This window comes from Macrotis lagotis, chromosome 4, assembly GCF_037893015.1.
Source record: "Macrotis lagotis isolate mMagLag1 chromosome 4, bilby.v1.9.chrom.fasta, whole genome shotgun sequence".
NCBI lineage: Eukaryota > Metazoa > Chordata > Mammalia > Peramelemorphia > Peramelidae > Macrotis > Macrotis lagotis.
Window position 1 is genome coordinate 5866054 of NC_133661.1, and position 24529 is coordinate 5890582.

Below are 24529 nucleotides of genomic sequence, written 5' to 3' on the forward strand. Positions count from 1 at the left end.
GATCATGGCGCAGAGGCAAAATTCCACTCATATATTTGACTTAAATGATAGTCTTCAGGGATTCAATAGAGAAATTATAAGTTCTATTGCAATTTACATGTTAAGTTCTGTAACCCCGTGATAGTTCAACCATTTGTAGGGAAAAAAGAAAGAAAAGAAAAAGAAAAAAAAGCAGTAGGTGGTCTGGTGATTTCATATGCAATGAATAATTTTATTTTACATCAGGTCCAGTGGAATGTTTCATTACATTAGAATTTCACCAAGTGATATACACTTGGTAATTAAAACAGCGTTAATGTTTCCTAGCATGCTCAGATTTTTCTAACAAACATGGGTATATTTTGCCAAAAGGCAAGCGAGTGAGCACAAGTGTGTGTATGTGGGAGCAGGGGGAGCTGGGAGAAACAGAACAAACCACCACATCAGACCATTTGCTGTTTACTGTGATTGGCTATATCAGCCCCCCCCTCCACAACCCACACATGACCAACATAATTCCTACTTTCCCCAGAATCACTTTAAATGATTCCTCAGCCCTTGACTTTCAGAGAGCTCTATCAAGCCATTTAGCGTGTTTCTTTATATTCAGTGGCTCAGTTTCACTTCTTTTAAAATTCCTTTCAATGGGTTTAAAATATCTCCCATCTCCACCCTGCTTCTTTATTCATCTTGCATTAGGCTCATTAGCCAGGCTACTCTGGCACATATCAATACCAGGGAGGAGGGATGCATTGTGAACACAGCTCCTTGTCTCCTCCACAGCACAGGCTCAGAATTACCCATGCCATCAGGGTTCCTAAAATACCTATCTTGCCCATGGGCACCTGTAGGGTCTGCCATGTACTGACATTATTCTTAGACATACTGCCTAGTACTTCTAGGAATGGTGTCCCAGCAACAACCAATCAGTATCCAGCTCTGATCCAGGGCCACTGTACCCATTGGGGAAGGGACTCCTACTTCTGGGAAACATTGAAAAAATACCTCCCTCCTCTGTTCAAAGCAGTGAGGGAATGAAAGCGACAGGCGACAATGGCATCCATTCAAAAGTAGCAGGAGCTCCTGGGAACAGTGGAGTGCATCAGGAAGCTTCAGAGAGCTCCCTGTCAAGTGGCACGGGCCTTCTCTTTCTGGTCGGAAAAAGTCCTACAGTGACTGGCGACATTCTGGGCATAGAACAAGTAGATTTGGTTTTTTGGGCAAGGGGAAGTGAGAATTCTCACTTTAGGAGATGGTGGAGGGCTGTTTAGGATACTTAAGGGAGGGGGACTAATTGCTGTGTGTGAGCTTTTTCTTAAAAGAAGTAGATATTAGGAATAATAAGAATAATGATCATGAAGAAGAAGAAGAATGATAAAGGTGAATTAAAACTCTGAAAATCCTACAAAACTTCCTCATCCACGATCTGTTTTTTTTTGATTGAACATTCTTGTGCTCTCCATTTGACTTTCGTCTCACAGCTGTTAATTGATATTGCTCAAAGTTTTTATTTACATGGACCCCTTGAATTCTCTTTATATTTCCTTTCCTGGAAACTTTCAAAAAGGAAAAAGAAATAGCCTGATTTATACTGGAGAAGAATGATGTTTTATCATATCATTGGTCAGAGCAAATTTTGGGGAGTTGAATTATTAATAACTTTCCTGAATGAAATCCATGATTTTCTCTTGCATTCAGAAAGAAAGAATCAAAGGTGCCTCCATTGACCAGTGGAAGAAGAGCACATAGGACTGACCCAATTTTCCCTGAATGGCCACCAAATCTCCCTTATATGCCTTCAAAACATGCCCAGACCAACTAGAGGAACCACCCTGAGAGAATCTAGCAAGCATCCAGAGATCAATGGGACTGGTTGGATGAATGGCTTTAAACAACATCCTCTTCATCCCCTTGTGCCCCTCTAAAGATAGATCATTCATGGACATTTTGTACTTTTTGAAATGCTAATCCCAGAAGACTGTATTTGTAGAACAAATACAATTATGAGAGAGTCAGAGTAAAAAGTGAAAGAAAGAAAAAGCCAGAAACAAAAAAAGTGTATAGTTTGAACCCTTGAACTCAAAGTGGAGTGTTGCAATTTATAGGAGGTTTTGGAAATTCATTCTAAAAAGAGGATATATCACAGACAAAGGTTATATAAATCTATTAGAATAATTGGTGATTAGCACTTTAACAATTGTTTATTAATATTATTAAAATAATAGTTAATAGAAATTGGATTCAAAACATCCGAATGTAAAGTGACAACTGAAGAGAAAAATCTTCTGGATTTCTCGAGGAAATATAAATATAGTTTCAAGGAACTTACTGTGGAACATTATCTGCTTTTTACTAAAACTGGTAAATAGTCCTAAGAAAATTAGGTATCTTTTTCCTTCCCTTCCTCCCCTTCCTTCCTCTCCTTTCCTTTCTTTCCTCTCTTTTCTTCTCCTCTCCTCTCCCCTCCTCTCCCTTTCCTTCCCTTCTTCCTTCTTCCTTTCCCTTTCCTTTCCTTTTTTTCCTTCCATTTTCTTTCTTCATTCTTTCCCTTCTGTCTCTTCTATTAATTATGCATCTCTCTGCAAAATACTGATTTTTATAATATTACATGTTACTATTCAAGCATTAGCTCCTTGAGGACAGATCCTATTTTTTTTTTTTGTCTCAGTGTCCTCAGCCCCCATTCCAGTACTTGGCACATGACAGGCACTTTGTAAATATTTACTAGATTGTTCTGAGTTGAATAGGGGTCCATGAATTTTATTTTCATTTTAAAATCCAGACCTGAATTTTTTTTTTTTTTTGTATCTCAAGTTTTAAGAGCCACACACTGAACATGATAACGCTGGGTCAGCTAGCTCTGAGATTTTCAGTGTTAATCGCATCCATAAGCTTTTGGAGCCAGTTTTACTGTGGGCTACTCCTCATCTTTCTTGCTGTTGTGCTAATGAGATAACAGTTTCTGCTCAGAGATATGAATGTTTGTAGTAGATGAAAGACAAATATTAATTTCAGTACTTAAATATTAAAGGATGAGAAAATATTTCATGAAATTGTTTCTGATTGGTAACATGAGGTTACATTGGTAACATTTCCTTCCTTAAAAAAAAACCCAACCTAGTGAACAATCTGACGTGAGAGGAAGACAGACAGACAGACACAGACAGACAAAGACAGAGACGGAGAGAAAATGAGAACCTGCCCACAGCTCTCTCAAACTAGAAACCTGCGGCTAGAACAGAGCAGGGGCAGACTAAAGAACCTAGCTGCCTCCGGTGAGCTTTTCCTTCAGGCTTTACAAATTCACACTGTCACTCCTTCCCTTGTGGCAACCCCAAGCACACTCCATCCACCCCAAGTGGTATCCCATTAAATGGCTAATTCAGAGGCTGCCAGATCCCTCTGGAGTGTTACGCTGAGGTCCATGTGCGAACTGGAAGGAGGGCTCAGATTGCCAACCCTTTGTCTGATTTCCTTTCCCAGATCAGAAAATTCAGCTTGCATGACACAGGTACACTGGGAATCAAGGATGCTATGCATAATAATCCCAGTAATCAGCAAAATGGGTCAGCAAAAATGCCCAACAGTTTGAAGTTAGGGAGAAAGCAAGCACCACGCCCCCTTCCTCCCCCCCCATTTGCTCCATATTTATCCAGTCCTAGGTGGGACAAAAGTTAGCTTAGAGGACCAGGTGAAAAGGCTTTAAACTCCAAGAGAATTCATAGCAAAGGTTTGTTTGGCTCGATTCCTAGCTCAGAGTGGGATCAAAAAAAAAAAACACTACAATCTTAATGCAAAGATGCTACTGGTCATTTCCTTGTAAAACCCTTCCTGGGTATCTTTTTGAGAAAGAGAAAGGGGCGGGGGGGGGGTTGAAAACAAACCATCCAGAGCAAAAGAGGTTTATTTCTGTATGTTTTAAAGGTGATGGGGTTATGGAGTTTTTGGTAAGACCATCTACCCCCCCCCCACCCGTTTCCATTCCCCCCCAGGCTAACAATTTTATATCCAAAGTAAATCTAGCTAAAATGAAGAAATGAAGCCTACAGCTGCCCTTACTCATAGCCCACAGATGTTCCCCAAATCTGATTAAAAAGGCCTTAATCTCCTGCTGCACCTTTTCATTAGTGTACTAATCATTTTTTTTTTGTCCAAATATCTGGCACTGGTCAGGGTTAGGAGGGGGATCCAAGGAAAAAGAGGAGGTTTTGATGATCAGCATCTCCAAGATCCTTCCTCGAACGGGGGGTGGGGTGAAACAGGAGGAGTTGGGGGTAATCCGTGTGCTGAAATATTTTTGCTTCTTTTTCTAGAAAATGTGCAATTTGGTCAGGCAGAAAAAATTGAACAGAGCCTTCCAAGCAATAAATCACTGGATTGCCGGTGACATTCATACAATGCGGATATAGTGTTAACTGTATGAGTCAGACAGCCCTGGCTGCACCCGGCCTGTTCCTAGGAGGTGACCTTGCAACGGTGTAGTAATCAATCATTCTGGCATAGGACACACTGTTTTTGTTTAATATTACACTATTGGAATATATAGTAAACAAAGTGTAAAGGAAATCTCCAAAGCAGACCCTCCCTCCAGGAGGCTTCAGGGCTGGCTGTCTGGGCATGGGACTGGGTATGGATCCAAGCATGGGCACTTCCCAACTTCTCCAGGCTAGACCCCCTCCCTAACATCTGCATCTGCCTCCCCCACAGCCATTCCCAGCAATCCCCAGCTCTCCCCCTGCTGCCTTTCTGGGCTTGGACACTCAGCGAGCCCAGAGGAAAATTTCAGAGAAATAAAAACTGAATCGGACAGAGAGAAGATTTCTCATTCTGGCTGTCCCCAAAGCATGTGGTCCTGAGAATCAGAGCCCTTTTTTTACATGTTTAGGATTTTATTATAATCAAATCAACAGCAAAAAACGCCCCCCCACTAACAGACAAAAGCTCTAAGCAAAACAGTGTCTTCTTGTATGTATCTCTCTCTCTCTCTCTCTCTCTCTCTCTCTCTCTCTCTCTCTCTCTCTGTGGTAGAAGCTTATGTCAAAAATAAGTCTAGGATGTTATTTTAGCAAGTTTCCCCTCCCCCAAGTCCATTGGGAACAAGGATACCAGGCTTAATATTTGCAAGGGGGATGCAGTACAGATCCTCAGGTCTTGCTACATCTCTTCTAGTCTCCTCATGATCTTTGGAGGTCTGTAGAGATAAACTCATTAATATTCTTTTTCAGTCTGAACTTGTAATCATGATAACCCATAAGATTCATTGTTACTGATCTGGTTGAAGATGGAAGCTTCCTGGGAATAAGCAGGTCCCTCCTTGGTGTGACACTCCCTGATGCGTGTAGCACATCCTCAGGTCCATGTCTAGTGGCTCTGCTTCCTGCAGGGCTCTCCAGGCACCTCTTGGGAATGGGGGTGGGGTGGGGTCAGGCACTGTGACAAGCTCCAGATTTGATTTCACACTCTATTGAGAGGAGGGGCATTCTGGGCCACAGTTAGATAGGTGAGAGAAGGGGACCATAAAGACATATCAACCTTTTTGTCTTTATAAAGAAAACTACTCATTTTCTAATGGGGGGAGGGAGGTCTGTCACTACCTGTGGAACTCCAGACAAATGACTTCACCTTCTGAGCCTCAGTTTCCTCATCTGTAAAAGGAAAAAGTTGGAATAGATGCCCTCTATCATCCCTCCCAGATCTCGATTTTTAATTGTTCCTTAATTAATTTGTAAACTAGATTGTGTTTCTACCAGACTCGCTTAACATACTTAACAGTGAATGGAACTGGATTATGCCAAACCCTTCAGATTACTTGAGCACATGCCTGTAAGCTTCAGAAGAAGAAAGGTGGTTTTATTTTTGATTTTGGACTCCCAGGGTCTAGCCCAGGACCTGGTGCATTTATATCACATCTGTATAGAATCCCCACACATCTGCATCTGCCTTCTCCCACATCCATGCCCGCTAGCCACCACCATGTGGCAGATCTTTGTGAGGCACTTTATAAATATTATTTCATTTGATCGTCATGACTACGCTGGGAGGCAGGTGATGTTATCCCCATTTTACAATTGAAGAAACTGAAACAAACAGGTCTAGTGCCATGCCCAGGGTCACACAAAGCATAAAGCTGGATTTGAAGTCAAGTCTTCCTAATTCCAGGCCCATTGCTGTATTCATTTAGTTTAATTGAAGATATTTAATGCTTGTTGATTGACTGAATGAAGGGAATTGAAGATTAAATGGACCATGCTCAGAAAGCCAGTGAAGAGTCTTCCATGTCTTCCATACTTCTCTGTCTTTGTAGGCTGCAGGATTTTGATCAAATATCCTGAAATTGGACTTGTTTGCCATGTGATGGCAGTGAAACTTTGGATCCCAACTAAAGGGGAGCATGGGGCTCCCCCCCATACACACAAGCAGGGGACTATTCACAGATCATTAGAATGGCACGTTTGAGTTCACTTCTCTTCAGAACATTTTCACCCTCATCTATTGTCGTTTTTCATGATTTCCTTTAGAAAACCAGCAAGTCAGAAAGTCAGTTGGTTTTTAGAATGTGAGTTCTGGGGCCTCTAAATGAGGGTGATAATCATAGCATCCAAAAGAAAACAATGGCAAGGTCTTTAAAATCAATGTCGTGAAATATATTCAGACAGATTCGCCGTTTGCATATCTCCCAGATGGGAATGGGTCTCATTTCAGGCTTGGGAGCTGGTGCTTTGCAACAACAGGTCTGGGCTACTGGGAAGCCTTGCCTTCCTCTCTGGGATGTTCAGTGATGCTGCACTAGGGATGGGGTGGAAGGCTTGGGCCACTGGCCAAGACAGGCACAGGCAGAAGGAGAGAGGAGGACTCTGATTCTGGGCTGCTAATGTGGAAGAGTTCAGGATCAAACACATCAGGAGGGAGATGAAAGATAATTAGATAGATAGTGGGTAAGATAGAACATTTATTAAGTGTTTGCTATGTAACAAATATTGTGTTACGCACAGGGGGATACACAAAAAAGAAAACAAGATGGCCCCTTTTCTCAAGGAGTTTATATTCTAATCAGGGAAGACCACACTTAAAAGGGGATTATAAAAGGGAAGGGAAGGAAACACATCCAGGGATAATGAAGGCAGTCAAGCAAAAGGAGAGGGTCAAAGTCTCACAAAATGTGGCCCTTCTATTTGGATTCAACTGATTTGTCTGGTGAGTTTAATGCCTAGTCAATTCTAACTTAGAAAATTCAATTCTTGAGTTAAATTGAAATGAGTGTAAGTCCCATGTTTATTTTCAAAACCCATCAATGTGGCTTGAGTCTTTAGGACACCAAGGGCAGATGTTGTCGCAACATCTTCTTTAGAAAAGATGGAGTCATAGACATGTAGAGAGCTTCTTGCAAGGCAGATGGAATGAAGAAGAGGTAAAACAGGGACAAATAATCCTTCATGCAGAGACCAAAGCAGGCCCTCGGGAAGCAAGGAAAAGACCCAGGGAGCAGATGAGAAAATCCTTAAGGAACAAGAAACATCAGAGGTCAAAAAATATCAATGAATGGAGAAGGAAAAGAGAGCATGGGGACCCTCCCATGAGTGCTTTGCTCTGAGAAGTATTTTTCCTTCTATATAAGAGAGCAGCTCCTGGGAATTGGTAGTCTGACAACTGGAATGTGTTTGCCCAAGAACAGTCAGCAGGAGGTGCTGTAGATGCAAAGGAGGCCCCATCATGTCTCGAGACAAATTGCCCAGTAAGAAATACAGCTGACCATCCACTTCTTCCAATGCCACCACCTCTTTTTCATATCACCATGTCTTTTTCTAGCATTGAGCAAAGAGTGCTTACTACAAATTACAATAAACATAGAGCAGTCAAGTGGTTTTCTTAGACACATTGTCCTGGGGATCAGGAGAAAGTAGTCACAGCCCCAGTTCTGCCATTAGAACTTGACCAAACTAATATCCTCTCAAAGTTCCTATTATTATTATTATCATTATTATCATTATCATTAAATATTTTTATTGTTATCGTTGTTGCTGAAATTGTTATATTTAAATCTGTGAAATTGGACAGGCTGAGGAGATAGCATAGAGTCTAGTGACAAGAGCATTGGCTTTGGCTTCAAAGCCCATTTCTGTTGTTTACTGCCTTTGTGATATTGTGAAAGGCAATTTCCAAAGCCTCTTTTTTTGGTGTTGGGCTAATTGATCTTTGAACTCCCTTTTGGTTTGATATTTTTGATCCCATGGGATTTTAAAAGAATTTCAGTTTTCTCACCTTTAAAACAAAGGGAATGAATCCAGTTGCCTCTGAGACTCCTTCTGGTTTGAAATTATGAGGATGACTACAATGACAACAATAGACATTTATATGTTTTGTTCTTTCCAAGTTTAACTTTCATTTTTTCAGCTAACCAACATTTATGTCCTTTACCTCTTCCCCCCACCAAAGGAGAAACAAAAACCTCTATAATAAATGTACATAATCAAGGTAAAAAAACTCCACCTTGATCATATCCAAAAATATGTCTCCTTTCCTGCAGAATTGGTATATTCCCTCTATATGCTTTCAAGTTTAGCAAATATTTTACAAACATTACCTCATCTTAACCTCACAACCATCCTTAGATTATAGGGACTTCTGGGTACAAGATTAAAAAAACTAGCCCCAGAGAGGGGCAGCTATTTACAGCTTGTTAGATCTCTAAGGGTCTTCTTTCCTAGTTCTAAGATGCTGAAGGAGAAACCTGTTTTCCAGTGCTGTCACAGTTCAATCTCAAAACCTCCTAAGGTGCCTTTGCTTTAGATATTTTCCTGAGTCTGAGTATTAAGAATGAGAAGACTCAATTGTTCTTCATCAGTGAATCTTGTTTTCATGGGCTAAAGCTATTGTGATACTGGGGAATTGCCCTTTCTGGTCAAGCTCAAATGTTGCTGAGATTTCAGAGAGTGGCAGGTCATGGTTTGCCCCACAATATGCTGCAAAAAATATAGCGTGTGCTCCCTCCCTAGCTCAAACACCAAAAAAGGGACTATCTGGGAGAGAGCTAAATGGGAAGCTTGAAATCTATAGATAACTAAACATAATTTGCATCACTTTAGCTGTGTTAAAATTCTGTTCTCCAAGCATAAAAGCAAACCCAGGCTCTATCTCTCTGTGTTTAATTATCTGACTATTAACTGGCTAAGTTTCAATTGCTACAACAAACATTGTTTTCTAATGGTATATGTGAGTGTGTTGGGGTGGGGGGTGCAGACAGAGCAGTTTTCAAAATAGTGATAGGGAAGCTGTTGGAGCAAATAAAAATATACAAGTGGAAAAAATGAGACCACAGACATTCATTTTGCCGGGGTGGTTAAAAGGAAAAGTGACATAAATTATTAGCATCCTGTGATTCAGTTTAATCTACCAACAGTCCCAGAAGTCCCATACTTAATATAAATATGTTTATGGAGTTTTAAGAACCAAGAAGTTCAGGTAAAAAGCAGAATGCAGCAGCTTCTCATTAAAAGAAATAAACACTCTTATTTTTGCAATTAAAATGGGGAAAAAAGAAATATTAATTTGAAGGATTTACCTTACATTTTCTGAAGGAAATTAAGGAAATTGTATTGTTTAGCACAGAAAGCCTTCACAAAGGCTGTACCGGGAACACTGAGGACAGCATATCCTTTACAAGCAGATATGGGACTGGGGGAGGCATGGCTGGGGGCTTCGGGAGTCTCCATTTCAAAACATTTTTTGTTACAATAGGAAATAACAGAAATGGGATGCAAGATCCTTGCCCTTTATTCCTTTGGAATATTTTTAATGATCAGGATGAGCAACTAGAGGCTTCATTTTTAAGGACATCCAAACCAGGGTTTCTTACCTTGGGGTCCATGACATGCTTTTTGAATTGAAAACTGTATTTTTATCCGATTTCCTTTAATATCCTATATATTTTATTTTATGAATTTCAAAATATTTTTTTCTGAGGAGTGGACCATCGGCTTCACAGATTGCCAAAAGGGTCCATCACCCACCCATTAAAAATCCTTGCTCAAAATCTTAATTGTGTCCCACAAAATAGCCACAAGATAAATGCTGCTACCTAGAATGAATGGGAGGAGAATGTGGAAGAGGGGATTTGGGTCTGCATTTTAAATGCCTTGAAGAAATGGGTTTTCCAGGGAAAATATATCAGATGTATGTCAGGCTGTAATAGCAACGGGGAACTGTTTGTTAACTCGGCTCCTTGACAAAGGAGATGGTGGTCCACGTTGGCCTTGATTGTGTCAGTGGCAGATGACATGTTTGCCGAGCTCTACACTGACCAGGAGGCAGAGGGAAAAATAAAATCGGGAGGTTGTGGGTGGGATTATCCAGGGCTTCAGAGATTTTTTTTCCCCCAGAACCATCTGACCTGCCACGACCACGGTTTTCCCCTTGGCAAGGCTGTGTGGCAGTAGACTGTCTTTTCACAGAAGAGCCAAGACCCAGAAGCAGGAAGTGTCCAGCAGTCCGTGGTGCTGATTCCCTGGACAGCTCCTCTCGAAGAAGTCCCTGGTGTCTTCATCTCCAGGACCAACTCCTGATCTTGAGGCCACCTGGGGAAGGCTGTTCCCTGCTCCGGTGCCAATCCCCGTGTGCCAAGCCGGGGGGGGGGGTCAGGGCCACTCGGCCCAGGCGGGAGTGAGGGAGCAATCCCCACCCACCTTCCACCCCAGGCTGGGCTAATTGATGACTTTAGCCATTTCTAGAGCGGCTTCATTTTCGCCCACTCGGCGGCTGTTCACCCAAGTTCCCAGGCTGTGCCAGTCGAGGTAGCATCTGAGCTGCAGATACCTGGCACCGTGAAATGGCTTTCTCCTTCGTGCCCGCGCAGGTAGCCTCCTTGGAGAGAGCAGCTGTGCGCTCCCGCCAGAGCCGGGAATACTATTCAGCCCTCAGTACACAAACATATTGAAGCAATATGCTGAGGTGTGACACACAAGCCAAAATATTAGCTTTTTAGTAAACAAGAGAAGAAATTGTGATGCAGCCCCAGATCCCAGTGCTAGACGTCTTTAGGTAATGGTGTTATTTCCTCAAGAAAATCCAGGGTCACAGCTGCTCAGAATTTACATCAAAAATGGCTTTTTTTTCCCCCTCCTCGCCTCGTGTTTAGTGATTATGTAGAACCTGCTGAAAAGGTGTTTATTTCTGTTTGTAAATGGAATGCACTGGGTGGTGTGCGTGCGGGGTTTTTTTTTTCTCCCCAGTTTTGCCCCAGGCTCAGTTGGATATGTTGATGGAGTTGGAAGCAGCCTTAGACACCAGAGGAGGAGATGGAGGAGGGAGGGAGGAAACAAAGCTGGGTGTTGCCGTTTCAGACCTCTAAAAATCCGAGCTGCTGATGTGAGAGAATGGCTCTCTACCTGATGAGAAGTAGACATGGGAAGGAAGAGGTTTGGGGCCCCTGGGAAGGGAAACGATATCTGGGGAGCAGCCAGGGTGCCAGGCATTGTGGCTCTAAAAGGGACCTGCCACATTTCGTCATACATGTATGAAGAGCAAAAGCAAATCTATTCTGCAGCACCTGCTGGGGACAAGCCTGTTCAATTGGGGGTGCACCTCCTGTCTCTTGGGAGGGGGCTGACTTATCTAGGTAAAGGGAATGGGGCACATTATCTGCTCCTGTGAAATAAACTCTCTGACATGGCTCATCTAATCCTTGCAATTCATGGAGGAGGGTTTTTTCACTTTGAATATTGCTACTAAACTGTCTAATTTAAGGGTCCCATTTGAAAAGCTCAGAGATAGGGGCAAAAGTTGCTTTTGATTTTAAAAACTTTAGAAGAAAAAGGGATGTGTCAGGTGGTACCGAAGACAAAAATACACTACTTGAGATATAATGGCTTTGATTTTTTGTAGCTTCTAAGACCCTGGTCATATAGCCCCATATAGACCAATGCCTCGCCCATCAAGTGTTCATCATTTATGTTTCTGAGAGATATCAGCTGTTCATTACTGGTTCTGGGAGAACATAAGAGGACTACAAATTTACCTCCTTGTCCTAAAAAACAAAGCAAATCAACCTAATAATTATTAGATTAGATAGGATAGATGCTGTTGTTTAATGTGAGGCTGAAGATACATGTTGAGAGGCATTTATGGCCAAATATGTATTTAGTAAGAATCAGTCTTTTGAAATGATCTAATCTCTCCCCCTCCCAATCAAATTCAATCAATGTAGAAGCTATGAATTGTACTAAGGATCTGAAGGTAGGTACAGACCACATGCATAGCATTGACAAAATTCTCCCATATGATTTTATTGAATTTCTAAAAGGTGGCAGACTAAAGTGATTTTTAACACTTATCAGTTGGATTTATGATTTCTGTGTCATCCACCCTGCTTCTGACATTAGGAAATGTTCAACATGAGGGAAGCATTCAATGATTTTTTTAACTACACTATAAAACACTTTCGTCCCTTTCTTTCTGAAATCCATAAATGGCTAATTTAATCACCTCGTCAGACCGTCGGAATTCAGGAGTTTCATCTGCTAATTCTTTGGCACCATTTGGATGTTTTAAATCATTATGATATATTACATGATGAGGACAGCTGACTTAATAATGGATTAAAAAAACCTCTGTCCTTCCAGCTGTGGAGCTTAGTTTTCCTTTAACTGGAGAAAAAAAATCTTTAATTCAAGAACCTCTCTGGCAAGACAATTTCACAAATTCCAAGTATCTGGAACCTGGAGAGAGGGAGAGCTTAATACTTTGTACTTTGGGGATAGAGAATTAAAAGACATGATAATGGTAGATGGCAATATGTACAGTTATTTCTCATTGATGAGAGAGAGGGGCATTATTCTTTTGTTGGAATACCAACTTTCTCTCATCCCTGAGGTTCCTTTGGCTATTAAATAAGTCTCTCATCAATAACAATCTTGCTTTGACTTTGAGTTGGACCAGAAAAAGCAAACATGGCTGAGCATCAGTGGTAAGTGCCCAAAACTTTTTGCCTTCTCTAATTCAATAGTTTAGTCAGCATGTTTTGAAAAGACACATTTGGCTTTTTAAAGGCCGCACTTGGAGAATGAAATAGGGGAGCTAGACTTTGGGTACAAGAAGAAATGAACAGTTTCAATCTTTGGCCAATTAGCAGTTGATTGTGCTGGATCTGGAATTTTCCTGGAATGTTGCTCACTAGTCCCATGTCTATGTGGCACTTTCCACATGAAAACTGCCCAAGCTGTAACCCAGTCCTGCTGAACTCAGTCCAGACCAGCCCAATCATGCCCAGCAGGACTAGCCTAAGGGGACAGCTATGTCAGTTAGCCAAGGCTTGAATATATCATTCCTCATCCCTCCTGCTGAAGTCAAGTCACCCTTTCTTCCCTTTTCATGATCACAAGTCACTTTGTAATCCCACCCTGGACTTGCATTAGGAGAAAGGTTTGGTCAAAGAAGTCCCAGTAGTGGAGAACTTTCCCTGGCTAGTCCTTCCTGACCAAAGACAAAGTTTACTCCTGATTTTGCTTATGTATAAAATATAGATACTTTGAGAGTTATTCTGTTTTTTTAAAGGTTTTATTAAACAAAAACAGTAACAAGTAAAAAAAGGATTCAATAAGAGGGTTCATGGCTACTGGATGCTAATGTGGCACATGACTGTAGCTCTATTTCAGTCCTAATAAATGAGGTTAAATCATAGAAAGGGAAAGTTAATATCCATGGCTATGACTGACTGTTCCACTTGCATAGGCCCTGCTGGGCTTTCTGGTTCATGAACCTATCCCAGGTTAGAGGATCTTCTGTCCCAGAGTTATTACTGCCATGAGTTGGGGCTTTAAGGGGTGTGACACATGAGTCCCAGGAGAGAGGTCTTCATAGGCTTTTTAAAATGTCAGACCCTTTCTTCCACCATTTTGAAGGCATGTGATAAATTGTTTTTTGGCCATTTCTTAAGCTTTGATATAAAAATCTGTGGCAGGTAGGCATCACATCTCATTGGTGGAAAGTCATTGGTGTCTGATTCACTTAATCTTTAGATAGGAAATGTTTCCAAGAACTTTGAGAGAGAGACAGAGAGAGAGAGAGAGAGAGAGAGAGAGAGAGAGAGAGAGAGAGAGATAGTAATAGTATAATAGTAGTATTAATAGTAGTAATAGTAGCAGCAGCAGCAGAAGTTTAGTAGTAGTAGTAGTAGCAGTAGTAGTAGTAGCAGCAGCAGCAGCAGCAGCAACAGCAGCAGCAGCAGTAGTAGTAGTAAGGGAGTTAGGAGTCCTTGTACCTAATCTTGTATCCACCATTAATTAATGAACTGTGGGACTGTGGATAAGTCATTTTATTTCCTTAAGTCTCGATTTTCATAAATATTTAGACATCAGACCAAAATATTATCTGTTTTCAAATCTAAAAATCAAGAATCCAAAAGGTTTGGGAAGTTTTTTGGAAGCAAAGATGTAAAAAGAAAGCTGTTTTGTAGGAACCATTACTGATATGAAAAAATAAAAGTGAGAGTACAAATGTTAATGATATTAGTCTTTGGGTTTCCTGAATTATACAACAAAGAGGGCATATCAAGTCATCCAGAAGATGAGATGTTCTGATGTTTGTTATTATCTCCTCTAAGTATCTCCCCAGATGGGACATATGTGTTTCAAAGGCATAGATGGCATCCTTGTGAAGATGTCACAAAACTGGGACAGATAAGCACTGCCATAGAGGACAGAGTCAAGATTAATAATCTTCCTTTAGAGAAACATGGAAAGAATTACACCATCTGATGCTGAGTGAAAGGAGCAGAACCAAGATAACAATGAATACATCAATAACCATTACGAATTGATCAGCTATGCTGGATTCAGCTCCTCTCAGCAGTTCAGAGATCTAGGACAACCCTGGGAGATGTGTTATGGACAACACCATCTACATCCAGAGGAAAAACAAACAAAAAACTCCACAGACTCTGAATGGATACCATGTTCAATTTTTTAAAACTTCTCTTATGTTTTTCCTTCTTATTCCATGGTTTCCTTTCTTTTCCCTTAGTCAAAATTCCTCATGAAAAAGTGACTAATATGTAAATATGTTAAACACAAATCTACATGTACAACTTTTACCAGACTGTTAGATGCTGAGGAGAAGGGGTGGGAAGGGAGAGTAGTAGAAAAATGTATCACTTAGAAATATGCAAGTGGATGAATATCAAAAAACTTTCATAACATATAATTGGAAGAATAAAATAAAATATCAATCAAAAAATTCTCTTGATAGTTTTAAACACTGGGCTGACTCAAAGATGGAATGCCATGGGACCAAAACTAAAATTTCTCCTTGGCTTCAAGTCATCAATTGCAGAAGTCCAAAATGGAAATGAAGTGGTTCATCTGGGAAAGGGCTGTTCATTGTCTCCAGTGTCATTCTTAATGCTTAGTATAGTGCCTGCCATCCACAGAGGAGATGCTCATAGATGCTCCTTCACTTGGCTCACTTAGCTTGTTTAAATGGAAATATGGGAGCCAAGCAGGCTATGTCTGGCCAAGGCTGCCTTAAGAGAGGGGCTTGTATTCAAGAGATAAATCATCTCATCTTCCCTAACTTGGTTGAAGCCCCTCTTGGGGATCACATTCTGTTCCCAGAACCTTTTGGGGAGAAACAAAAGTAATAATTAACAATCCTTTAAAAACTGGAAACCATAATAGGATGGCAAAGAGCTTCAACAATGTGATGAGAGAATAGGAAGTACTGGCCACAGTGAGCCCAAGAGGATTTGTTGGGATGTGGTTGGAAGTGCGATATATTCTCTGACCTCTATGGATAGAGGGCCTCCATGTGGAAGAGAGATTTGACTTATTCCACTTGAACCTGGGCAAGATACAAAAGGAAACCTTTGGCTTGATGGCAAATTAAAAATCTAGCTATGTCTAAGGAAATGGGTTTTCCCACTTCTCCTTGGAAGTCTTCTGGCACAGACTGGCCAATAAGCCTATGTCAGTCAGGTTGTTGAAGTAAATAAAGGATGGGACCTTTAGTCAGGAAGACCTTGGTTTAAACCCAGTCTCAGACCTCAGCTATATGATTCCGGACAATCACTTTACTTCTGACCTCAGTTTCCCCTCCCCACAAAATGGGGATAATACTGGTACCTCCTTCCCAGAGCTGTGAGGCTAAAATGAGATAAAATGAAGCGTTTTGCATAACTGGTAGCATACAACTGTTATTTATTGTCATTATTATTTATTTTGTGGTAGGCAGGATTCTTGTTTAGGGATGGGTTGTGCTAGGGGTCCTCTGAGGTCTGTTCAACTGTAAGATTTCATAATGTACTTTGTGAGCCACTGTGGGGACTTTCTTTCCCTGATGTGAGAGGTCTGTTATCAATGGTTAAGAAAAATGACTCTCCTGGGCAATAATTTGATCCTGAATATGACAGTCTGTGCTTAGCACAGCACTCTTCAGAGAAAAGCACCTCATTGTCTCCTCCCAGTGCTGCTTTGACAAAAGCTGCGAGCTCATCTGCTCTTTGGCTCATTGAGGGAGAATCTGAGGATCTGAGGAATGAAGTGGGCTAGTTAGGGGCTCCTCTCTCTCTCTGTTGGAAGAGACTTTGTGGAACCTTTGTATGATTCCTTCACTCTTTCTAGTACCTCTGGAAAGGCCTCTTCTTTCATGTCTACTTAGAGCCTGGAAGATCTGGGTTCAAATTCTATTTCTGATTTGTATTATCAATGCAAGCAAATAGCATACTCTCTGGGCCTCAATTTCCCCATTGTTAAAATGAGAGAGACTTAGAACAGTGACCTTTACCATCTGTTTTAGCTCTAGAACCAGGATCCTGCGATCCAACTTTGATAAGGAGAATGGTAGGAAAGGCCCTGGACCAAGTCTGGGAGGCCAAACTGGTCTCCCTCTCTTAGAATCTTGAAAGTATTGGGTCTGTTATCTGGTCTTTGTCTGCAAGATACTTGAGACATTAGTAGCTCTTTTCAAGCAACTTGAATAAAAGAGAAATTTGAAACATTCTTAAACAAACAAACAAACCAAAACAGAACTAAGAATGGAGGAATTTTCTAAAATTTGATTTAGGGTAGCTAGGTGGCAGAATGGATAGAGCACTTGCCTTGGAGTTAGGAAGACCTGAGTTCAAATGTGACCTCATACTCTTAACACTTTCTGGCTGTGTGACTTTGATCAAGTCATTTAACCCTGATTGCTTCACATCCAGAGTCATTTCCAGTCATCCTGATTCATATCTGGTCACTGGATCTAGCCAGAGGAGAAACTGAGGTAGGTGACAATATACAGTTCCCCTCACTCAAATCCAATTCACCTGCATTTCATGGTATTACCCCTCCCCCGATGTCATGGTCTTCTTTGAGAATGAAGGACATACAACAACACAGCATATAAGAGACTGGATTCATATCACATGACTATCAAAGATTGTTTATTTATCTCTAATTTATCTTTAATAGATCTGGATTTGATCTGTTTGGAAGCAACTGGTGGTGCAGTGAATAGAGTACTGAGTCAGAGAGACCCAAGTTGAAGTCTGACTTAAGATATTTCTTTTTTTTTTTATTAAGTGTCTGAGGCCAGATTTGAACTCAGATTCTCCTGACTCCAGGGCCAGTGCTCTATCCACTTCGCCACCTAGCTGCCCCAACCTAAGATATTTCTTAGCTGTGTGACCCCAGCCAAGTCACTCAATCTCTGCCTACTTCAGTTTCCTCAACACTAAAATGTGGATAATATAGCATCTATTTCTAAAGGTTGTTGTGAAGATCAAATTAAGTCATTGTGAATCACTTACAACAGTTCCTGAGACATAAGAAAGTGCTATATAAGTGCTATATAGTGGGTTTTGTTATTATTATTGTCATTACTTGTACATTGCTGTTTATATGCCGTCTCCTTCGGGTACACTGTGAACTCCTTGAGATCAGGTAATTTTTTTGTTTTACTTTATATTCCCAATCTCACACATTTATGGGTGTTCCACAAAGGCTTACAGCCAGACTGACTGAAGAGGTTCCTCAATCAGTTAAATAGGATTTTAAAGTATTGACCATAAGATGAATACAATTGATGGGACAGAGAAAACTTGTAATAATTCATTGACAGATGATTAGTTATATCCTCACAGTTTGGAAAAGGCCTTCTATCTTTATTTTCTTTTTTCTCTCTTAGAGACTGAAGTGAGGGATTGGGGAAGGAATTTCTCATTTAGCATCTTCTCATGCCAATGTGTGTCTTTCTGGATGCATATATCTAATGTTTATGGGAAGATGTTTTGTCCCTACTTTTATTTCTGAGATTCCTCTCCAAATATATTTGACTTAATTGTCAATTTGACTATCATATGTAAGTAAATAAATTGGTAGGTCTTAGAAGATAAAGTTGCTTATAGGAACACAGAATGGCAATATGTCTTTAAATTGAGATAGTCATATCTCACAGGTCTAAGAATTTCTATACAATTTGACTTCATGGATCTCTGGATTCACCTCTCCCCTTACCTTTTCAGTTCAAAGATTTTTTTAAAAATTATGTCTATTTTTTGTTTCTTCCATCATGATGATATCCCATGCATCTTTTCCGCTGTTCCTCTCAGAGAGTCATCCCGTACTACAAATAGTAATATTTTTAGAGAGAAAAAAGTTAGGACAACTGACAACAAAAAAGAGAACCAGGGACAGCTAGGTGGCACAGTGGATAGAGCATCAGCCCTGGAGTCAGGAGGACCTGAGTTCAAATCCGGTCTCAGACACTTAATAATGACCTAGCTGTGTGACCTTGGGCAAGTCACTTAAGCTCATTTCCTTGCAAAAACTAAGAGAGAGAGAGAGAGAGAGAGAGAGAGAGAGAGAGAGAGAGAGAGACAGAGAGACAGAGAGACAGAGAGACAGAGAGAGAGACAGACAGGTTGGGGTGGATGAGTCTTCTTGTATCTCTTCATTTTCAGTCCTATTTGATCTTTATTAGTTTTTAATGTTTATTTTTTTTATCTTTTTTGGCGTGTCCTTTCCATCTACAATGTTGCACTTTCTGAGTATTTTTACTCGACTGCTCACATCACTCTAAATCATAAAGATCTTTCCATATTTCTCTGTATTTTTCACACAACAATTTCTTAAAGCACAGTAATATTTCATTTCATTCATGTGGCATAATTTGTTTAGTCATTCCCCAACTGTTGGGCATCTACTTTGTTTTTCTCTTATTAATTTTATTTTTAATTCATGGAATAAAACAAGTATTCCCATAATGTAATATAATAAAAAAGATGATTGCACATGAAATTGCAAATCTATTTTGTACAACTTGCCATTCCTTTTAAATATATAATAAAGTTAGCATGTAAATTTCTTCCCCTTATTGTTTAGATATAACAAAATAGAACTACTATAAATATTTTGGAATATATATTTTTTTCTTACATCACCATGATATTTTTTTTCCAATTGATAGCTTCCTTGAGACATACGCCCAGTAATGAAATCTCTAGACATTTTAATTACTTTATTTGCACAATTTCAAATTGCTTTCCAAAATGTTTACAGCACTTCACAGATCCAGCAACAATATATTAATGTGTTATCTTCTCATAGCCCCTTCAACATTGACTGTTTCCAATTGTTTTGGGTCATTTATGTCAATCTGAAGTAGGTGAAGTGAAATCTCAAGCTTCATGTGCTTTGCATTTCTCTTATTGGAAGTGATTTGGAGCATTTTTTCATGGTAATGTGAATACTTTGTGTTCTTTTGAGAATTGTTTATAACGCTTTATCAACAAACTATGGAGAAGAGATCTATGCTTAATCAAACAAGCAGTAGAAGCAATTGCAAAATATAAAATAGATAACTGAGTACTTAAAGCTAAAAGTACAGAAAATATTAATACACTAGAATACCAAGGAAAGTGGTCAATTTATGAAGTATCCTCTTGGTAATTTTCTTGGTAGATCATTAAAATCACAAATTTATTTTGGTAGCATTGGTATTTTTATTATATTGGCCTGTTCTATTCATGAGCACTGAATATTCCTCAAACTATACAGTTCTTTGGGCAGCTAGGTGACGCAGTAGATAGAGCACTGGCCCTGGAGTCAGGAGTACCTGAGTTCAAATCTGACCTCAGACACTTAATAATTACCTAGTTGTGTGGTCTTGGGCAAGCTACTTAACCCCATTGCCTTGCAAAAACTAAACAAACAAACAAACAAACAAACAACTATATAGTTCTTTATTTCTTTAGGGAATTCTTTGTATAATTGAATTTATACATCTTTTTTGTCGTTTGGGAGATCTATTCTCAAATATTTTGTGTATTTTGTTATTTAAAATAACATTTCCTCTACTATGAATGCTTCTTGCATTTTGTTATTATTAATTAAAAATACTTTTCATTTTTGAGAATGTATTTTGGAGCCTGCAACCTTGATGAAACTATTAACCTTCTCAATTAATATTTTTGCTGATTCCTTGGGGGTTTCCAAGTAAACCATAATATTACCTGCAGTTTTTAATCTCGTCTTGAGATATCTTTATTCCCTTAATTCTTTTTTCTTATCTTATTGCCATTGTTGGCATTTCCAAAACAATGGCAAATAATTTTAAGGAGAGTGGACATCCTTGCTCCACTCCCACATTTATTCTAAAGCAGTTCTAGTGCATCCCTATTATATACAATGTATACTTTTGATTTTAAGTGAATGCTTTTATGATTTATTCTTTTGTAAATTTTTATGTCTATTCTTCATATACATACATTATATATATTTTTTTAGCATCAAAAGTGTTGTATGTTGTCAAAAACATTTTCTGCATCTGTTGAGATAAATTTTAGTCTTTAATATAATTAATTATGTTGATTGTTTTCCTGATGTTGATATAACTCCCATTTGATCATAATGTATGATTAATTGAATAAATTGCAGGAGTCTATTTTGGTAGAATTTTGTTGAAATTGTTTTGAATCAAGGTTCATCAGTGATATAAGCTTATAATTTTCTTTTATGTTTTATAGTTTCCTGCTTTGTGTATTAGAACTGTAATTGTCTCATAGAAGGATTCTTTTTTCTCAATTTTTGAAAAATTGTCACTACTAACTGTTCTTTAAAAGTTTTATAGAAGGCTCCTTGAATCCACTAATTTCAGGATTTTTTTTCCTTTTGGTAGATCCAACACAGTGAAATCTATTTCCTTTTCTGAGATTTTCTGAAATTCTAAGATCTCTATCTATAGTTTTTTGATATTTGACTTTTATTTTTTGAAAGTATTCCTCTATTTTTGTGGTTTGAGCTTTGTTAGCATATAATAAATAGCATGTTCTGATTATTTTTAAAGCATTTTCTGACTTTACTATGATTTCACTTGGATCATTTGATATTTTATTATAAATTTTCTGTTGATCCATTCCTCTTGCAATTAAGCTGTGTGAGAAGTGATCTTTTCAGTTCTGAGTTTATTTCTAAAAATATTTCAAAATCTTTTTAAAAAAATATTGAGCATCCATCTTCAGCCCTAATGGTTTGAGTTCAGATTTGCAGATAGGTAATCCTGGGTTATATTCTGAATTCTAGTCCTCTTGGGAACGCCTTGTTCCATCCCCTTCTCCTTTTTCTAATGGGTACAGAATGGTCTTGCATTAATCAAATATATTTTCCTTTACATTTGTAGGGTTTTCTCTTAATGGTCTATGAAAAATATTTCTGAATTGAATTGTTAATTTTATCCATTATTTGTTCTGGAGTTCCAGTCTTGTTTTTTTTTTTTTTTTGGAAGCAATTTGTAAATTATTGTAATTATATGTCCTATGTTATGAAATTCTGGTTAACTTCTTTAAGTTCCTTCATATGCTGCCATGGTTTTTTTGTCCTGTTGTGTTCTTCTAGAAGATTTGTGATTCTCAGTTTGCCTCTCTACACCTTGTCTTTAAAGTCTGAATTTTTAACTTGTATTTGAGCATAACTTCTTTAATGTCTTTGTTTTTTGCTTCTCTTCTAAATTGCCTTTCATTTATCTGCATTTTCATTTCCAATCTACTGTCATCTCTGTATTTCCTTGGTGAGGATTGCTATTTCAGATACAAGTTTTTCTATTATGTTCATTATTTTTCTGTGCAGCACATAAAGTCTTTTCTCATCATTGTCATTTAAAAATACTCAGAAACAGTGTTTTGTAGTTTGTTCTCAAACTTCACAGGAGCCTCCATCTTACCAAGTATTTGATCATTTTGATTCATTTTACTTCATTTATTCATAAATATCTGAATTTATTTATTAGATTTGAATGCCATGTTTTCTTCTCTTTCTATAATTCTGTTGATTTATCTCTGTATGTTCAAGGATTGTGCAATTTGTTATTCCTGAAATCTTTCTTACTTTCAGTCTTTTCTCCCATTATTTTATTACTCACTTTTTGACTCTCGTTTCTGAGATTGTAGTTTCTCTGGGGGCTGGATCTCAAGGCATCTCAACCTTTTCCCACACTGAGCAATTCATGGCTTACCGGCTTAGGTCTGTATCCCAATTGACTTAGGTGGTCAGTGCTGGATATTGGGCTCTTTCCCTCAGGTTTGTTGGAATTCTGTAGAGCTCCTCAATCGTCACATGTTCTGTCTCGATGACTAATCCTTTTTCCTTTGTCTCTCAGTCCTCTGATATGATAACAGCAATTCAAAATCTGCTTTCCCTAGCAGAGTAATTCAGAAACTTCTGGTATAGGTAGTTCAGATTCTGTTTTAACTGGCATCTATAGTACTAAGCTTTGTAGCACTCATGCTTTTTGGTGGTTGCCCCAGCACACTTTTGCACCTGAAAGACTATGGCCAAATTGACTGTCAAAGTGTCATGGTTTTCATCTCTTCCACGAATTCTCTATATTTTGGAAGTTTTTTTTTCATGTAGCTTGGATATTATAAGTTTTACACATGATGACATCTATAAAATATTATTCTTGGGTTTTCATAAATCCATATTATTTTTGATGATTGCAATTGACAGATAATCTATGACAAGTTCTAGTTCCAATGCAATTTTTTGTTTGAATTCTCAAGGGTGTTTTCAGGCTAATATGGATAGTATGAGAATTTTTTTTCCATCCATAAAAAATAGCAAACTTCTGAAATATTATTCAAGTTCCTAACGCATGTCTTGCTAACATTTAGTGGCACCAAATTTTTATAGGTATTAGATTATAAACTTCTTCAAGGCAGTGATTGTATTTTGCATCTTTTGAAAAAATTCATGTTTGACACAGTGCCTAGAATGTAGTAGTGTTTAATAAGTGGTTGTTGAATCGAATTGTTTACATTTTTTATCATTTTCCATCACACTCCCCATTGATCACTAAGTCTGGCATGTAAGTCATCACCTGAATTGCCATCATACATATTTTTGCTTCCATTAAAGAAATCAACATGACTTTCTTCAACATTTTGTCAGTATATTGTGAGTTGAATTTATATAGAAGTCATTCACAGAAGACTTTTTGGCTCTGCTATTGGAATCTAGTAATTTCAGAGGTTGAATCTGATGGTAGATTATGGTACTATCTTTCTTAATTGGTTCTATTTTATCATAAGATTCAAGCTTCAAGATATCAGTCTCTATTTATCCTTGGTGAATGTTAAATTTTAAGCTTATGACATAAGTCCAGATGACATTTTGATATCATTGCAAAAAAATTCCATAAGATGATGGTGCTATTTAATGTATTATTTTATATGTAACATCATATAGTTTCGTGTTCTTCATGTTTTGTTGTTTATTTTTCAGGTATTTTTCAGTCATGTCTTACTCTTTGGGACCCCATTTAAGGTTTTTTTTGACAAAGATGCTGGAATATTTTTTTCCATTTTCTTCTCCAGTTCATTTTACAGATAAAGAAATGGAGATAAACAGAATGAAGTGACTTGTCCAGGGTCACTGAACTGGATTTGAACTTAGGTCATCCTGACTCTTGATCCAGGACTTTATCTATTGCACTGTCTAGTTGTGCCATCCTCCATTTACATGAAATGATTAATGATATATTTGTGTTTGAATCTCTGTTTAATTTGAAAGTCATATTTAGTTGTACTTAGGAAAGACATTAGATTTGAGGTTAGGTATAGTTAAATTGGGCTCAAACTGGCTTCACAAAATGCTACTTTGTATTTCTGTTGTTTTTTTATTTATTCTATGGTAGTGTGTTTTATTTCATTTTTTAAATAAATATCTCTGAATTTAATTATTTTTTATTAAAGATTTGATTTATTTTGAGTTTTACAAATTTCCCCCTAGTCTTACTTCCCTCCACCCCCTACAGAAGGCAACTTGTCAGTCTTTACATTGTTTCCATGGTGTACATGGATCCAAATTGAGTGTGATGAGAGAGAAATCATAGCCTTAAGGAAGAAACATAAAGTATAGGAGATAGCAAGATCAGACAATAAGGTGTCAGTTTTTTTTCTTAAATTTAAGGTAATAGTCCTTGGCCCAACTCCACAGTTGTTTCTCTAGATACAGATGGTATTCTCCACTGCAGACAGCCCCAAATTGTCCCTGATTGTTGCACTGATGGAAAGAGTGAGCTCATCAAA